This window comes from Monodelphis domestica, chromosome 2 (genome assembly GCF_027887165.1).
Source record: "Monodelphis domestica isolate mMonDom1 chromosome 2, mMonDom1.pri, whole genome shotgun sequence".
Taxonomy (NCBI): Eukaryota; Metazoa; Chordata; class Mammalia; order Didelphimorphia; family Didelphidae; genus Monodelphis; species Monodelphis domestica.
In genome coordinates, this window is record NC_077228.1 from 45982251 (window position 1) to 45988135 (window position 5885).

Below are 5885 nucleotides of genomic sequence, written 5' to 3' on the forward strand. Positions count from 1 at the left end.
TGAATTCCCTAGCCTCAGTCTCACAATTGTAGACCCTAAAAGCAAGAACAGAGCAAAATACATGGAATAAACAAGATAGTCTGGGGGAAGGATTGGCAACCTCACCTTGTTTGCTAAACCCAGGAGCTTAGGTCCTGGAGGATATAACAGGGAGAAGGAGAGCCTTGAGAGCAGCTATGTTGGTGGCAGCCTTTGCTCTGAAGACCCCTACTGCCCTGCAACTAGAGATGAAAGGAGTGGATACCACAGAATCCATCAGTGTCAGACCCTAAGGGCAGGACCTCAGTCCTCAGTGCTGACAGGTGAGGGAATTTAGAGACCTGAGGAACACAGACTGGATGCCTGTTCTCTTCTAGTCTCAGGCAATGGAAGAAGAAGAATAAGGAAAAAATATGCACCAGTAAGTATAGTTGCTGAAAGATTAGGGATGCATCAACTGTGATGGGGTCCCTGATTGTCACCACAGCAATAGGTGGCCTGTCTAGTGGCAGAACTGCCCTCTGCTCTAGTTGAATCACCTGAGACCAATCACAGACCCAGTCTTGAGCAGAGGATCCCAAGATAACATCAGAAAGTGGTCTACAAAAAATATATATATTTGGAATAACTAAATAGGGTGCAGGAAAAAAACAATCACAAAAAAACCCTGAAATCTGTGTTAACATACTCTAGTACTGTTGGAACCCTGGGAGTGCAGCAAAAAAAAAAAAAAAAACTAATAATTAAGTCTACTGACTTAGTTGCTAAATTTAAAAAAATTAAAGAACAACCAGAGGAGAAAGAACTCAACTATTGATAGCTAGTATGGGGCAAGAGAAGACCTTGGTTCAAACTCAGAGGACAATGAAGTAAAAACAACTACTTCAAAAACAGCAAAGAAATACAATAAAGGGCCACAAGTTCAAAAAGATCTTTCAGAAAAGATTTTTCCTCAAAAAAACAAATGAGAGAGGTTGAGGAAAAATTAGAAAAAAATAAGAACAATGCAAGAAAATAAAGAAAATTATGAATTACCTAAGTGGAAAAAGAGATTCAGAAATTTGTGGAAGAAAATAATTATTTAAGAATTAGAACTGGACAAAAGGGAGCTAATGATTTCCTAAGACAACAAGAAATAATAAAGCAAAACCAAAAGATTAAAATGATAGAAAAGAAAAGAAACATCTTATAACAAAAACAACAAACAGGGAAAATAGATCAAGGAGAGACTATATAAAAATAGTTGGACTACCAGAAGTTACAATCAAAAGAGTTTAGACACTATACTCCAAGAAATCACAAAGAAATATTGTCCAGGATTTCTAAAATCAAAGGGTAAAATAGAAGTGGAAAGAATCCACTGATCACCACCTCAAAGAGAACCAAAGTTGAAAATGCAAAGGAACATCATGGATAAGGTCCATAACTCCCAAGTTCAGGAAAAATTACTACAAACAATCAGAACAAAACAATTTAAATATTGTTGAGTTACAGAGAGAATAGCACAAGACATAGTGGTAACAATTTTCTTAAGAATAATCATTTTAAGACTGTCTGCCTTTTTATCTAGACTTACCATTACTGGGTTTATACCCTAAGGAGATAATAAGGGGAAAGACCTGTACAAAAATATTTATAGTCAGATTCTTTGTGGTGGCAAAAAATTGGAAAATGAGGGGATGCCCTTCAATTTGGGAGTGGCTGAACAAATTGTGGTATCTGTTGGTGATGGAATACTAATGTGCTCAAAGAAATACTGAACTGGAGGAATTCCATGTGAACTGAAAAGACCTCCAGGAATTGATGCAGATTAAAAGGAGAAGAATCAAGAGAACATTATACACAGAGATGGATATACTGTGGGCACAATCGAATGTAATGGATTTCTCTACTAGCAGCAATGCAATGATGCAGGACAATTCTGAGGGACTTATGAGAAAGAATGCTTTTTACATCCAGAGAAAGAACTGTGGAAGTAGAAACACAGAAGAAAAAAAATGATCACATGGTTCGATAGGGATATGATTGGGGATGTAGACTAAATGATCACTCTAGTGCAAATATTAATAATATGGAAATAGGTCTTGATCAATGACACATGTAAAACCCAGTGGAATTGCTTGTTGGTTCATTGGGAGGGGAGGAGAACATGAATCATGTAACCATGAAAAAATATTCTTAATTAATTAAAATTAATTAATTAAATACAAATTTTCAAATTAAGAAAGAAATAATAATCATTTTTAGATAAAGTCAAATTCTACAAGCCAGGTAATTATTTAGGTTTTATTGGAAGAGGGCCAGATCCTCCAACAAAGCTGGACTTCTGTTGGTAACAGAAGATACAGCCCACTGTGTGAACTTGGAAATTACTCCACCCTAATTAGACGTACTTTGGGGGAAGATAAAGTTGTAAACTACTGATTGAGCAATGAAGGTACTTAACTCATACCTTATTGTGAAGCTAGAACCTTAAGCTAAGTCTATTTTTAGATCTAATACAAAAAGGTGTTAAGTACCTATAAAGGTTAAATTAATCACAAAAAGGTCAAGTAACTCACAAAAGGTAAGCTTAACAAAGAAGTGTGAAGTACCTCAGAAGATATAATCTAACCAGAGAAGGTGAGAACTAAAGAGTGGACAGTCCTGGAGAAAATCTAATCAAAGAAGGTGAAAACTAAAGAATAGGCAGTCCTGGAAAAAGCATCTACTGTGATTGGTAGGTGTGAAAATTTAGGGGAGGTGACGTAAGAGAAAATTTCTTTAAAAGGAGACTAAAAAAAGTCAGTTCAGGCAATTCAGTTTGAATTGAATTCAGTTTGGTGTGCAATTAGATTCAGAGTTCAGTTCAGTGAGGACTGGAACTCAGCCTGAAGGATTCCCCTCAGATAGCTTCCTTGGAGACGGTCTTGTGGTGAGTGATAAGACTGCCTCCCTTTCCTTTAGGCTCAGGGAGGCCACTTTGGCTAAGGCCTTTAACTACTGCTTGGCTCAGCCTGAGCCAGAGCAGTTTAAAATTAATTCTTCTTTCTCTCTCTCTTCTTTCCTTAATTCCTTCTCTCTATATTAATTAAAATCACCACAATTCCCAGCTGACTTGGGTATTTTATTATTTGGGAATTTTCCCTGGTTACCAATTATTTAGATTTCAAGTCACAAAGCTAAAATCATCTTTACAACTGGAAGAACTGTCTTTTATAACCTTAGAATAAGGTCCTGATTTTTCCATACAAGTACACAAGATTATCACAAGATCATCCTTCCCACAAAGGACAGTCACCCAATAGCAATTCCTATTGGTCAGTTCATCTAGAAAACCACCCATATTTGTCCATAGGTTAGGCCATGTAGGAAATACCCCTTATTTGGTGAGATACATCTTCTGAACATCTTTTGACAATTACATAAGGATTATTTGATAATGGGGGGGGAAAGAAGGATGTTACTTAGAGCTCACTCCAGATAAGGATGGGTGGTGGTTTCTGTTCCAGATCAGTTATGAAACTTAAAGGTCAAGATAATTACATGTACTCTGATCACAAGGAAGGGGTGCATGCTACATGAACTAAACTCAGAAGGGTGCGGCTGACTCTAAAGCCCAAGTTAAGTAGTTTTTAACTAGTTTTTAACTGAAATATAAGTTTTAACTAGTTTTTAATTGAAATATAAGCAAAATGCCTTCTAAAATCATGACTTAATGCTGTCTAAGAATTATAATTTTGATTCTCTGAAAACTATTACTAACATTAAAATCTAATCATGGATAAGGGGGTAGGGGTCTTTTCTCACTCACAACATAGCACCACATTAAAAGAATTCAGGACATGGAACATACCATTGCATGGAGCAAAAGAACTGGGCTTACCACCAAGAATAATATATCCAACAAAACTGAACATAATTATAAAAGGTAAAAAAAAATGGATATTTAACAAACTAAAGAAATTTTCACTATTCCTGGTGGAAAACCTAGAACTCAGTAGAAAATTCAATCTATAAGAAATATACAGAGGTCAATGAGAAAGACTAATTATAAGCAACCCCAAAGGTCAAAATACTTAATATTTTATGGAAAAATGTTACCTAGGGCCCCTAGAAATGTCATCATTACCTAGGTATTTTGAAGGCACAAGTATTGATTGAAAACTTGAGGTTAAGGTGAAAGCAATGGAATGAGCCAAAATGGTAGTGTAGTAGATCAGGAGGACATAAAGTGGAATAGCTATCTCATGGAGGAGGGATGAGTGAAGGAACTTCCACAGAGAAGGGAGGAGGAGGTGGGGGGCTGGTAGTACTAGAACCCTAATCTTATCAGATCTGGGAAAATGAGAGAATAACATACATAATTAGAAGAGTCAAATTCTTTTTTACATACAGAGAAATAGGAGGTAAAGGGAAGGGAATAAGAAAAGGTTCTTGCTTCGGTAGCACATATGCTAAAATTAGAATGATAAAGAGAAGATTAGCATGCCCCTGCACAAGGATGACACACAAATTCATGAAGTATTCCATATTTTTAAATGTGATGGATGGAGGCCTAGTAGTACCAGATCTTAAAGTGTACTAAAAAGCAGTGATCATGAAAACAATATGGTATTGGCTAAGAGATAGAAAGGTGAATCAATGGAATAGACTTGAGGTAAATGACCTCAGCAAACTAGCATTTGATAAACCCAAAGATCCCAGCTTTTGGGACAAGAATCCACTGACAAAAACTACTGGGAAAATTGGAAAATAATATAGGAAAAATTAGGTTTAGATCAACATCTCATACCCCATACCATAATAAATTCAAAATGGGTAAATGACTTAAATATAAAGAGGGAAATTATAAGTAATTTGGGTGAACATAAAGCAGTATACCTGTCAGATCTATGGGAAAGGAAAGAATTTAAAAGCAAGCAAGAGAAAGAGAACATTACAAAGTATAAAATAAATAATTTTGATTATATTAAATTAAAATGTTTTTGTACAACCAATGTAACCAAAATTAGAAAGGAAGCAACAAACTGGGGGGAAAATTATAACAAAAATCTCTGACAAAGGTCTAATTTCTCAAATTTATAAGGAACTAAGTCAAATGTATAAGAAATCAAGCATTCGCCAATTGACAAATAGTCAAGGGACATGAATAGACAGTTTTTAGATGAAGAAATCAAAACTATCAACAATCACATGAAAAACTGTTCTAAATTCCTCCTGATTAGAGAAATGAAATTAAAACAACTCTGAGGTACATCCTCACACCTAGCAGATTGGCCAAAATGACAATAAGAGTGAGTGATAAATGTTGGAGAGGATGTGGCAAAGTTGGGATGCTAATGCATTGCTGGTAGAGTTGTTTTTTTTTTTTAATGATGCAACCATTCTGGAAGGCAATATGGAATTATGCCTAAAGGGCTTTAAAAGAATGCATGCCCTTTGATTCAGCAATACCACTACTAAGTTTGTACTCCAAAGAGATAATTTAAAAAGGAATGTACAACAATATTTATAGTCATACTCTTTGTGGTAGCAAAAAAATTGGAAAATGGGGGGGGTCCCTCAATTGAGGAATAGCTAAACAAATTGTGGTATCTGATGGTGATGGAATACAATTGTACTCTAAGGAATGATAAACTACTTGATTTCTACATGAACTGAAAAGACTTTCATGAACTGATGCAGAGGAAAATGAGCAGAACCAAAAGAACATTGTACACAGAAACTGAAACATTGTGGAACAATCAAATATAATGGACTTTGCTACTAGTAGCAATACAATGATCCAGGACAATCCCAAAGGACTTGGGGAAAAGAATGCTATCCACATCAAGAGAAAGAACTGTGGGAGTAGAAATGCAGAAGAAAAATATGTTATTTATCACTTGTTTATATAGGTATATGATTTAGGGTATTGGTTTTAA

The 5885-nt window shown here is 35.5% G+C and overlaps 1 non-coding gene across 1 annotated transcript; it reads left to right on the plus strand.

Moving 5' to 3' along the window:
- Positions 1-4391: 4391 nt before the first annotated feature.
- On the plus strand, positions 4392-4497 carry LOC130457662 (U6 spliceosomal RNA). The gene has a single exon (XR_008916954.1). It is a non-coding gene; the product is annotated as a U6 spliceosomal RNA (small nuclear RNA).
- Positions 4498-5885: the final 1388 nt, after the last annotated feature.